The sequence below is a fragment of the Ptychodera flava genome, chromosome 12 (assembly GCF_041260155.1).
Source record: "Ptychodera flava strain L36383 chromosome 12, AS_Pfla_20210202, whole genome shotgun sequence".
NCBI classification, from domain to species: Eukaryota; Metazoa; Hemichordata; class Enteropneusta; family Ptychoderidae; genus Ptychodera; species Ptychodera flava.
The window spans coordinates 22,331,790-22,345,067 of record NC_091939.1 but is presented as its reverse complement, the minus strand read 5'-3'; the positions used below and the strand labels follow the sequence as shown (position 1 = coordinate 22,345,067).

The following is a 13,278-nucleotide window of genomic DNA, read 5'->3' as shown; positions in this document are numbered from 1 at the left end:
TTGTTCTCCCGATCACAAACGCGGGGGCCTATCGCCCTGACCAAATAACTCCTTAGTAAGCAGCGCTTATTTTAACTGAAGGAACAGCAAAGCCAGCCGTCCGGTGCGTAGCCTTCCGGTGCGTCACCCAACAATGCAGACCCAAAGAACGCGACACCTTCACTCGCCAACAGACGGATAAGGGTTCGATTAATTTTCATAAAATATGAATAAAAATATGAATATTGAATATAATTTGACACGCCTTGGAAGTGACCGAAATCTTCACTGTAAGCGAACTCTTGGCTATATTTTATAGGATAGTAGAGCATGGAGAGGTAGCTCATGCTTTTACCTCCATGTGTTAGGGAAGGTGGCGAACCCCTCAAGCAAACACACCTGCATGCCATCTAATTTTCGCCTTTCCCACATCTGTGACGTAGCTTATCTCAATATTTCCGAACCCGTTTGAAATCATTGATATAAGCTTACAGACTAGCGTACATACTCCAAGCCACGCATCATGTATGACTCCAAGTCAGCGAAAAGTTATACTTCTTTATACGTGATCCGGGGTCACTTTGCCCCAGATTTGTTGTGTTATTTCCTTCAAAACAAGTTTGACGAGAAAAGTTGAATACCCACGTAGAATTTGGTTCAACCTATTGCATTAGCTTTTAAACATCTGCCCTTCAAAGATATGTGCTGTGATTAGGGCAGAGAAAACATTATTTATTTTCTGTATGGGCGTGCACGATTACTGACACAATCATTATCCTCAAGAAAAGATTTATTAAATAGTAAAATTTTCAAAAGTGCAAGTCATGCAATGGAAAGTTTCCGCATCAATGATGATTTTCAAAAGTTTATACTGTCAGTGTAAGACATTCCATCTAACTATATACCCCTGTTAGCCTCTCAATATTGTTTTACTTTTTGTTTTGAAGCTATTTCCATCATGCATTTTACCCTCAGCTCCCTTTGGAAGAGTATAGCATTCTAGAAAATTGAACTCCTGCAAAGACGTTGAAATATTGAACTTCATTGACTCGATCACTAACCATGGCCATAGTCTATGGCTTTCGACACTGTATCTATTCGACTTCATTTATCTTGAATCCGGGAGTTTTGTTGCCAGACAGACTCTTTCTCCTCGGCCATGGCAAATTGTTTTCCGCAGTAAACATTCGACTACACTGACCTTGACCGGGTGTTTTGTTCTCTCAAGTACTGCTCACTATGCCGAAGCCAATTGTTTTCGACTGAAAAGTCTCAACTCCAGTTACCTGCAGTCATTGTTCTGTATTCGAATACGCCACCGTTTCGGGGTGGCCCTAAAACGAAGGGGGAAGGGGATACGAAGGGTTTATGAGCCTAAAACGAAGGGGGGGAGGGTTAGGATGGGATTATGATATTCACATTCTAAGTGGATAACCCTTGGATAACACTACGCAAAAATAAAATATTGTCCTGAATATGATAAAAATATGAAAAAGAGAAATAGTATAGTCACACTTAAGTAAGGGATTTATGTTAGTGGACAAGACGGGGTGGCTTTGTGTACAATTCAATATATACAAGAACCATATACATGATCAATAACTATCACTGATGCAGTGAAGTGGGATATGATATTCACAGTAATAGAAGAAAACACTTTGATAGCGATATGCAAAAATGAAATATTGTCTATACAATTAAGGGAGTTATGTTATTGGGTGACCCCGGGGGGAGCGGGCTTATGTACAATACGCTATATACAGGCACTCACGCCATGCTTAAGGCAGAGCCTATAACTATCACTGCAGCCATGAGCAGGGACATGATATTCACAGTGTAAGTAGAAAAAAGTTTGATAAATAAAAGCAAAATGAAATATTATTCTCACGCTTAAGGGACATATCTTTTTGCACGGGGGGGGGGGCTAAGTACAATTCAATCTTAAAGTACTACCATCATACACATCGGGGCCCTATAACTATAACTGATGCCACGAAGCCTGGGAGCATGATATTTTCAGAATTAATATTAAACACATTTACAACAAGATTCAAAAATGAAATATTGTCCTAAGGCATAAGGCACTTATGCTATAGGACGAGGGGGGACTTGGTATATAATGTACAATATACAAACACTGATGCCATACTGAAGATGGGGCGTATAACTTTAACTTTTGCCACGAAGGGGGAGATGATATTCTCAGTTTCAGTAGAGAACACATTGATAACAAGATGCAAAGGGATTTATTTATATTGTCCTTGCGCTCAAGGGACTCATGTTATTAGACAAAGGGGGAGCTTAGTGTACAATGTATAATATACAGTCACTAGGTCATACTGAAAACGGGGCCTATAACTTTAAATTACGCCACGGAGGGGACATGATATTCACAGTGCCAGTAGTGAACACTTTGATAGAAACACGCAAAGTTAAATTATTGTCCTACTCCATAAGAGACTCATGTTATTGGACGAAGGGGGAGGGCATAGTATATAATATACAATACACAGGCATGGGCACCATACTAAAGACATGGCCTATAACTTTAAATTATGCCACGAAGGGGGACATTATATTTTCAGCGTGAGTAGCGAAAAGTTTGATAGAAACATGCCGAGTTAAATTATTGTCATCGGGCATAAGGGACTTATGATATAGAACGGGGGGAGCTTTGTGTCTAATGTCTAATGTATAATATATATTAGCACTAGCACCATACTATAGATAGGGCCGATAACTTTAAATTATGCTTTGAAGGGGGACATGATATTCTCAGTGTCAGTAGAGAATACATTGATTACAAGATGCAAAAATGAAATATTGTCCTCACGCTCAAGGGACTTATGTTATTGTACGAAGGGGGAGAGCTTTTTGTATAATGTAATATAAATAGGCACTAGCACCATACTGAAGTCATGGCCTATAACTATCACTGATGCCATGAAGGGGGACATAATATTCACAGTGTAAGTAGCGAAGAGAGCGATAGAAACATTGAAAGTTACGTTAATGTCATCGGGCGTAAGGGACTTATGCTATTGGACGAAGGGGGGAGACTTTGTGTATAATGTATAGTACATAGACACTAGCGCAATACTAAAGATAAGGCCTACAACTTTACATTTTGCTGCGAAGGGAGACATGGTATTCTCAGTGTCACTAGAGAATACATTGATAACAAGATGCAAAAAAAGAAATATTATATCAGGTCTTAAGGGATTTATATAATGGGACGAAGGGGGTAGGGCTTTGTGTATAATGTATAATATACAGTCACCAGTGCCATACTGAAGACAGGGCCTATAAGTTTAAATTTTGCCATGAATGGGGACATGATATTCACAGTGTTAGTAGCGAACAGGTTGACAGAAACATACAAAGTTAAATTATTGTCTGCCGGCATAAGGGACTTATGTTATTGGTTGAAGGGGGAGGGCACAGTGTATTGTGTATAATACACAGGCATCAGCGCCATACTGAAGACAGGACCTATAACTTTAAATTATGCCACGAAGGGGGACATGATATTCTCAGTGTCGGTAGAGACCACATTGATTGCAAGATGCATAAATAAAATATTGTCCTCACGTTCAAGGGACTCTTGTTATTGGACAAAGGGCGGGCTTAGTGTATAATTAAGCAATAATCCCCGCCGCAGGAGGGTATACACGAGATTTTGCTACAATGCGCGACATATAGCACGAGCCGATAGGCGAGTGCTATAGGCTATGGAGCGAATTGTACCAAATCGAGTGTATACCGACTGCGAAGGGGGTTATTGCTATTATATTATATCAACTCAGTCTGAATGCTGGGGTGTAATTTGAACAGCGCCCTCAGAAAAATAGCCTCGTTTTCATTTCAAAACAAAGGTCGCAGTAGTACGCAGGGGTCACACCAGCATGGGTCGCCTAAACATGCCTATATTCACCCTATACCGCGGACCTGAGTGAATGTTATAGGTAATATGTGTTTTTTAGGAATTGTTTCTGATATAAACAGTTTGTCATGTAAAAATAAACCTACCTTCAAAAGATTGTCGATGTGTATACTGAGTAGTTTCTGTTGCATAACACGAGTTGGGTCTGTCTATGAAGGAGAAACGGGCTAGTAAATGGTTTTCCGGTCTTGAACACCGATCAAATTTCAGCAGTGTCTTTTTCAGTAACAATTGATTGTGTATACCAATTTTTAACTTCACAGGGCTATTTTACTGGAAATGGTACACTTTTCAATAGACCCTGGGCGAAACTTCGTCTAAAAGAATGCCGTTTTCTAGTACTTGTTACAGTGGGCACTATACATTCACCACAGATTAGATGGCCTCTACAAACGAGAATAATTTTATGTTAACTACAACTACAGTTCTTTAGTATATTTTTTTCTCAGAATTTTAGAATTTATAAATTGTTTTATGTATCTTGAAGTCTGTTTCTATATATAGGAAAATGAGAGCAACTTTACACATCGTTTTCTACCTTTGATAGTGATGCGGTATATTGATTCGATCAATGTGGTTTAATGATATGGAGAAACATGGCGAGACACTGGTGAATCGATAGTGCTTTGACCCTGGTCATGTGATCTGGGTCCCCGGGAAAGAACCGGTTATGTGTTGGAGCTATTTATCCCACATGTTAATTTGATAGTAGCGATTGTTCATCAACTAGAGATGCTAGTATGGATATGTTGTGGTCTGAACTTTGAGTGGTTTGTTGGTCAGACCGTTCGTGTTTATTTTATCCTCGTGCTTGATTTGTGCCTGAACGAGGATGTCTCTTAAGTTTTTATTCCTTTTGTATGCTATGATAGTTTTTTCTGGAAAAACTTTGACCAGTGTTTGATAGGCTTCTATTATTTTCCAATTTTTTGTTAGACATTGTTTGATTTGCCTGGTTTGATGAATGGACTGAAGGTCGTTGTGTAAACCAGTTTTGTTCTTATGTCATATTCCTCTTATCTTTATCGGTGAGGTATCGTCGATGGTTGGTGAGATTAACATCTTTCTTTATACGAGATATATCTTTTTTTTCTATAATCTTGTTGTTGAAGTTTGCGTGTGAGAAAGTTGACCTTTTCAATGAAGTCCATGTCGTTGTTGCATGTGCAAGCATATCGGAGAAGTTCACCTTTAATGAAGCCTTTGAAAGTGCCGCTCGGGTGACACGAATTCTCAATAAATATTGGAACGTGTCGGTTGGTTTTGTGTTGGTTAAATTAAAAAGAAATTAATAAGTTCTGAATTCAATATACTGCAAAGACAACAGCTTTATTCTAAATAAACCTGAAGTTTGATCAATACTTAAGCCTCAGAGACTTGACTGCAACAAACTGAGACAAATCAGACACGAAAATTACGTCAAAAAGGTTAAAAGTGAACAACCATGAGGTCACATGCACAAGTTTTTCTATGGGAAGCCCCGGCTGGAAGCTTCGAAGCCATCCTCGGACTGTGATGACCCTGAAAAAAAAAGAGGAAAATAATTAAAAACAACTGTGACACGAATTTTACGTATTACAACCTAAAAGTGTCACTTGATGATAGTTTCCCCCAAAAAGTAACATTTGACCTAAAAATACGCACATTTTGGGGATTTATTTCACTATGATCGTATGCGAGTACATAGTGTACGTGTAAACGCAGTACACTAATGTTGATTTGGCGCCATATTGGATTTTAGCGGCAAAACACAGCGGCGAACTTTGCCGCCCAACATCAAATTCCTGGCATGAACAGACAAAATTCTGCGGTAAAAAGCTAATTTATAGTATAATTCCACGAACTATGCTTGATTTTGGGCCATAATTTCATGCTACCGTAGTTGGTACAGCAACACAAGTCCGCGCTCGACATATAACATCGTACTATGAAAAATCGCAAAATTCACTTTAATTTTTCAAACAGAGCCCCGAAAAGTCACTTACCTTCTCAGAAAATCCAATTGAAGAGATGAAGTTGGTCTCCAATGATAATTATCGGCGAAAAAATGAGGATTTGGGAGCGACTAACAAACTATGTTAGCCAGCCAACGGTCACAGTGTAGACTGAGTTGCTGAGTGCCGTTCGAAGGAAATGGCATTTGCATATGCAAATTGCACCCCTAGCGTTCAGACTGAACTTGCGTGTATTTGTTGTAACTTGGGTACCGGGTATTTTCATCATTCTAAGCGCCAAATGCAAACGGACGTCTGAGAGATCGACCGTCGGAAATTCTGCGCCCGAGACCGAGCATTTTTATAAGTCGGGATTCTGTACAGGCACACAGTATCCTACGATAAATACGCATTACGTCCATATCGACATTGCATTTTATTCGCATGCAACACGAACGATACTTGTCAAAAAATACCTGCTGCACTCAGACAGAAAATGGGTCAAGAGTTCAAATCAAAAGAAAAAAGTTACAATTTTTTTCGTAAATTTACATAAGAACAATAGTCCTGGCTTTTTTGGCATACTAAAAATAGATTTGTCTCATTCTGTACCGCATACCGTCGCGACATTCAGTGGTGGCACAGTGAAGTTACAGGATCTATTTTTGATGGATAATTTGGACGTTAATTGTACCAGAAAACAAGCAGTTTTAAATTAATCCAGACTTGCGATGACTGCAACTGTGATGAACAGTTGTGCAGATTCTGAGTGTGTTGCCCGATGCAGGGAGAGTTGGACGCTGACACTGCTCGTTGCATTTGATGTCAAATATCGTCGCAGTCGCCAGGAGTCATCCCATTGTTATTTTGAACTTCTTGGTCTACATCGTTAGGACATCCCGATCTGTTATAGCCCAAACTTTGGTAAATAATATCTGACATACCGTTTCTGTGAGGAAGTGTCAATTTATTTGTGTATGAACGAATACTATCTTCATTTTAAAGAGCGGTACTAGGATATATCGCGTCTCGACTCCCGCAAAGTGCACGGTGCGCTGTCGCCCTAATATTTGTGTGCATCATACCCCAAACGTGCTGCTTCAGAGATGTCTTTCATCATCGATCCCAACTTATTTACACCAAGAGGTGAGTTACAGACCCACACTTTATCTGTGTATGAAAATTCGGTCTTCAGTCTTTGAAACAAAGTGGACTGTTTCGGTCTTTCTCGAGGGTCTATGGTTTAGATAGGTACGTTCAAATGCACCGACCGGGCAATTTTCGAAAATGCTGGTTTAGGGGCCCGTTTTAGCACTGCTATCAGTGCTAAAACAGTATTTTAGCATCGGTGGAATGAGCTCTCGTCCAATCAGAATGGCGCATGGTAGCATGATATAATATAATGTATAATATACAGTCAGCAGTGCCATACTGAAGACGGGGCCTGTAACTTTAAATTGTGCCACTAAGGGGGACATGATACCCTCAGTGTCAATAGAGAACATATTGATAACAAGATGCAAAAACGGAATATTCTCTTAGGGTTAAGGGATTTATATGATGGGTTTTTGCGGGTTCTGGGATATTTGTTTTTGGCAAAAAGTTGTCACCAATTTTATGTGTTCGTGTATACGATCGCGTACAGTGACCTAACGGAAGGGTCTTAAGAATTATGTGTTTGTGCATACAAAGATTTACATTTATCAGAATGTTTACTTATATAACAGTCACACCAAATTGCCTACTTTCATATATGCCTTTTATTTCAAAGTATTACTTCCAATAATCACACTGTTAACAATGTTGTCGCCTCTCTTTGCTACTGACAATGTAAATATCATGTCCCCCTCGTGCCAACATTTAAAGTTATAGGCCCCATCTTCAGTATGGCGCTAATCCTTTTATAGTAAATGTTATACACTATGCCCCCCTTCGTCCAATAACACAAGTCCCTTATACCTGAGGATAATAATTTAACTTTGCATGTTTCTATCATACTCTTTGCTACTGACGATGTAAATATCATGTCCTCTTCGTGCCAAAATTTAAAGTTATAGGCCCTGTCTTCAGTATGGCGCTAATCCTTTTATAGTAAACTTTATACACTATGCCCCCCCCTTCGTCCAATAACATAAGTCCCTTATGCCCGAAGACAATAATTTAACTTTGCATGTTTCTATCAAACTCTTCGCTACTGACACTGTGAATATCATGTCCCCTTGGTGGCAAAATTTAAAGTTATAGGCCCTGTCTTCAGTTTTGCGCTAATGCCTTCATATTATACGTTATAAACTATGCCCCCCCCCCCTTCGTCCAATAACATAGGTGCCTTATGCCTGAGGACACTTTTTCATTTTTTTATATTGTTATGAATGTGTTTTCTACTGACACTGACAATATCAGGTCTCCCTTGCTGCAATAGGCCCCGTCTTCAGTATGGCACTAATGCCTCTATATTAAACATAACGCACAAATCCCCACCCCCTTTTGTTAATGCATTTAAGTCCTTGAAGCGTGAGAACAATATTTCATTTTTACATGCTTTTCTCAAAGTGTTTCTTCTATTACTATGAATATCTTGTCACCTTCAGGCCATCAGTGATAGTTATGGGCCCCGATCAGTATGATGCTGGTACTTGTATATTGCATTGTACCAAAGCCCTTCCCTTCGGCCAATAGAAAAGTAATTTAAGTGTAAGGATAATTTTTCTTTTTTGCATATTGTTGTGAAATTAGTCTCTACTAAGACGGTGAATATCATGTCCCCTTTAAGGTATCAGTGGTAGTTATAGACCCCCATCAGATTAGTGCCAGTGCGTGTATATATTTCATTGCGCATAAAGCCCCCTCCTCCTTGGTCTACTAACATAAGTCCCTTAAGCGTGTGGGTAATATTTCACTTTTGCATATTTTAATCAAAGCCAGGACAATATTTCATTTTTGCATGGTGTTGTCAAAGTTTTATGTACTTACAATGTGAATATCATAGCCCTTCGTATCCCCCTTCCCCCTTTCCCCTTCGTTTTAGTTTTCCCCCGTTTCGGCCATATTCAATTTTTTTTGAAAAAAAACAAGCCCACTCCTTCAGATTCACGGTCAACTTGCGTCAGTGTCTTTTTCGCAATACCTCTACTGGTAGGGCAAAGGTCAATTGATTTCGACTGAAAACCTTTTACTGCTTTGCATTATATTTAAATCTCTTATGTGTAAAAATATTCTGAATAAGAGTAAGTAAGCAATTGTTTCTATTGGACAATAATTCATTTCTAATCCCCAAGTTTACAATTTACAGAAATTGATAAATTCATATTTAAGCCCAACAAATATACAATATTATACAACAATATTATCATGAGACAAAAGGGGTAAATTAGTAAGTGTTTCGAGCACTGTCAAAATCGGGCTGATTATATTCTTTTGATTATTTTATAAACATTTTTCCTATCAGTGGACTTTTGTCGCTGCTTAATTTTTTTCTTATATGTAATGGATGTATCTATATCCAATTGCACCCTTTAATCCTTTACATATCCTCCGAGGGATGATTTGTGATGACGAAGTATAAGATAAGATAATCGCGAGTTACGAGTTTCACTTTTTTCGTATCTGACGAGTTGGCACGAGCTGTTTTGTTATATTTTGAAAATGCGTGAGGTTTGGCGAATATAGTTATTCATGATGGAGGCAGACTGACACAAAGACCGAAACACAGAAAATAGTAGGTACGCAAAAAATTACAAGGAGGTAGATTAAGACTCACCAATATCCCTAACTGTCTCTTCACTGTCGCGTGAATCTATTTCCTTCAGGTCCTCGGTGAAATTCATAGTAGTGGCCGTACTTTAAAATCAGTTTGTGCTTTTAGAAGATAAGCCACGCTTCTGGTTGTGATGCTTTGCTCTAAATTTGCTGTTTATGAAGTACGATAAACAATTTTGCCAAGACCTTTTATAGCAGTGCCGGGTAGTGACCTACGCAGGTAGGTCAGTCACCGCGCATCAAGTTAGGGACTGGACACAAATTACAGGGGGGGGTGGGCCGGTGGTTTTCGAAACACCGCTGCGTCAAAAATAGTGACCCTTCAAAAGTTCATGCACAAAAATTAGTGACCCTCCCCCTTATCCGCGCATGAAAATAAATGACCCTCCCCTGTTACTCAATACCCCTCAACAAACCCACAATGTGTTCAAGACCCCCTTCTGACTTGCTATATTTTTGAAATCCCCCTCCCAAAAGGAAGGCAAAATGCGGCCGATATAACGCTTTGTCCAAAAAAATTCAAATCATATGTGTGTAATAATTCATGTAAATGTACTTTGCTTGAAGTGGCAGGTAAAAAGTGCATGCGTGTACAAGCAATGTAATTTTTAGATTTCATCGATAATGTTGATTCACTATACATGGGAGTCTATGACAAAACTGTAAAAAAATTATTTCACAATTAATAATATGCACTTTTTGTGCATATATGGACCCTGAATAATTGACATAATTGTACTTGATTAGAAGAGGGTGGTAACACGTGCATCTGTGTACAAGAACTTTCTTTTTGGAATTTCGCATAAAAAGTTCATCCATCATACATTGTAGTCTATGACAAAAGTAAGAATAATTGTTTTAAAATACAAAACTTGGCAAATCTGTCTATTTGTGTACACTCGATTATTGGTATAAATGTTCATGATTAGAGTGGTTTCAAGTCCATGGTTGTGCAAGAAATTTCTTTTTGGAATATCACTGAAATGTTGATTCACTATACATGGCAGTCTATGACAAAACTATGAATAATTTTTTTCCAATACAAAACTAAGTAAATCTGTGCATTTATGTACACCTAAGTATTAGTATTAATGTTAATGATTAGACCAGAGTGGTTTCAAGCCCATGGTTGTGCAATAAATTTGATTTGGAATTAACTGAAATGTCGATTCACTATGCATAGCAGTCTATGATGACACTATGGATATTTTTTTTCCAATACAAAACTAGGTAAATTTCTGCATTTATGTACACCTAATTATTAGTATTAATGTTCATGATTAGACCAGAGTGGTTTCAAGCCCATGGTTGTGCAATAAATTTGATTTGGAATTAACTGAAATGTCGATTCACTATGCATAGCAGTCTATGATGACACTATGGATATTTTTTTTCCAATACAAAACTAGGTAAATTTCTGCATTTATGTACACCTAATTATTAGTATTAATGTTCATGATTAGGCCAGAGTGGTTTCAAGCCCATGGTTGTGCAATAAATTTGATTTTGGAATTTCACTGAAATGTCGATTCACAATGCATAGCAGTCTATGACCAAACTATGAATATTTTTTTTCCAATACAGAACTAGGTAAATCTGTGCATTTATGTACACCTAATTATTAGTCGCGCCAGCGGCTTACTGACTACGCATGCGCTTATTCATAATATACTATGCGAGTAACCGGAAGTGTACCCTTCTTTCATGGGCGCCGCCATGTTTGTTTTTTTTGAGTACTCGTAAATAAACAAAAACGAAACAAATTACTATTATATAACATGCCTTTTATAAAATATACCTCTTTTATTAGCCAGTAAATGTTATTATGCACCTTGTCGCTGATACAAAATATCGTTAATATAGATAAAGGGAGAAAACTGTCGTGCACTGCATATGAACGGGGGCATACGCAAAGAATGCTGGGATTGAATTATAGAAGAGCGCCCGCTGTGTCAATAATTAGATTCAAAAATTGCAAGTTTTAGACGGAACGCTATAGTTTTCAGTTTGCAAGTGGAAGGTGGGCAGTGCGGTTACCATTGCAATGATAATGATTGCATAATACGTCCCTTGTTTATCACAATAGGCTGTTATCATTGTAAAAATTGCCAATTTTTGTCCAAAATTTTACACGCTACAGAAAATCTATACCTGCCCTGCTGCAGGGTTTGACGTCGTGTACGTACGTGAACTGCTTTCATCAGAGGGAAACTGGGCATAGTTGTCATATAAACGTTTATGAAGTAACACTTACAGTTTATCATGAATCAATACAAATAACATTGCCAATCTTTAATAACCCCTAGCACGACACCAAGGGCTGAGCCCTATATAATATTAGTATTAATGTTAATGATTAGACCAGAGTGGTTGAAGCCCATGGTTGTGCAATAAATTTGATTTTGGAATTTAACTGAAATGTCGATTCACTATGCATAGCAGTCTATGATGACACTATGGATATTTTTTTCCAATACAAAACTAGGTAAATTTCTGCATTTATGTACACCTAATAATTAGTATTAATGTTCATGATTAGACCAGAGTGGTTTCAAGCCCATGGTTGTGCAATAAATTTGACTTTGGAATTTAACTGAAATGTCGATTCACTATGCATAGCAGTCTATGATGACACTATGGATATTTTTTTCCAATACAAAACTAGGTACATTTCTGCATTTATGTACACATAATAATTAGTATTAATGTTAGTGATTAGACCAGAGTGGTTTCAAGCCCATGGTTGTGCAATAAATTTGATTTTGGAATTTAACTGAAATGTCGATTCACTATGCATAGCAGTCTATGATGACACTATGGATATTTTTTTCCAATACAAAACTAGGTAAATTTCTGCATTTATGTACAACTAATATTAGTATTAATGTTCATGATTAGACCAGAGTGGTTTCAAGCCCATGGTTGTGCAATAAATTTGATTTTGGAATTTCACTGAAATGTCGATTCACAATGCATAGCAGTCTATGATGAAACTATGAATATTTTTTTTCCAATACTGAACTAGGTAAATCTGTGCATTTATGTACACCTAATTATTAGTCGCGCCAGCGGCTTACTGACTACACATGCGCTTATTCATAATATACTATGCGAGTAACCGGAAGTGTACCCTTCTTTCATGGGCGCCGCCATGTTTGTTTTTTTTTTTTGAGTACTCGTAAATAAACAAAAACGAAACAAATTACTATTATATAACATGCCTTTTATAAAATATACCTCTTTTATTAGCCAGTAAATGTTATTATGCACCTTGTCGCTGATACAAAATATCGTTAATATAGATAAAGGGAGAAAACTGTCGTGCACTGCATATGAACGGGGGCATACGCAAAGAATGCTGGGATTGAATTATAGAAGAGCGCCCGCTGTGTCAATAATAGATTCAAAATTGCAAGTTTTTAGACGGAACGCTATAGTTTTCAGTTTGCAAGTGGAAGGTGGGCAGTGCGGTTACCATTGCAATGATAATGATTGCATAATACGTCCCTTGTTTATCACAATAGGTTGTTATCATTGTAAAAATTGCCAATTTTTGTCCAAATTTTTACACGCTACAGAAAATCTATACCTGCCCTGCTGCAGGGTTTGACGTCGTGTACGTACGTGAACTGCTTTCATCAGAGGGAAACTGGGCATAGTTGT

General features: G+C 38.0%; 1 long non-coding RNA gene across 1 annotated transcript; it reads right to left on the bottom strand.

Moving 5' to 3' along the window:
• Positions 1-5,232: 5,232 nt before the first annotated feature.
• Positions 5,233-6,015, bottom strand: LOC139145402 (uncharacterized). The gene is made up of 2 exons (XR_011554915.1): positions 5,908-6,015; positions 5,233-5,443 (listed from the first exon to the last, which is right to left on the bottom strand). It is a non-coding gene; the product is annotated as an uncharacterized lncRNA (long non-coding RNA).
• Positions 6,016-13,278: the final 7,263 nt, after the last annotated feature.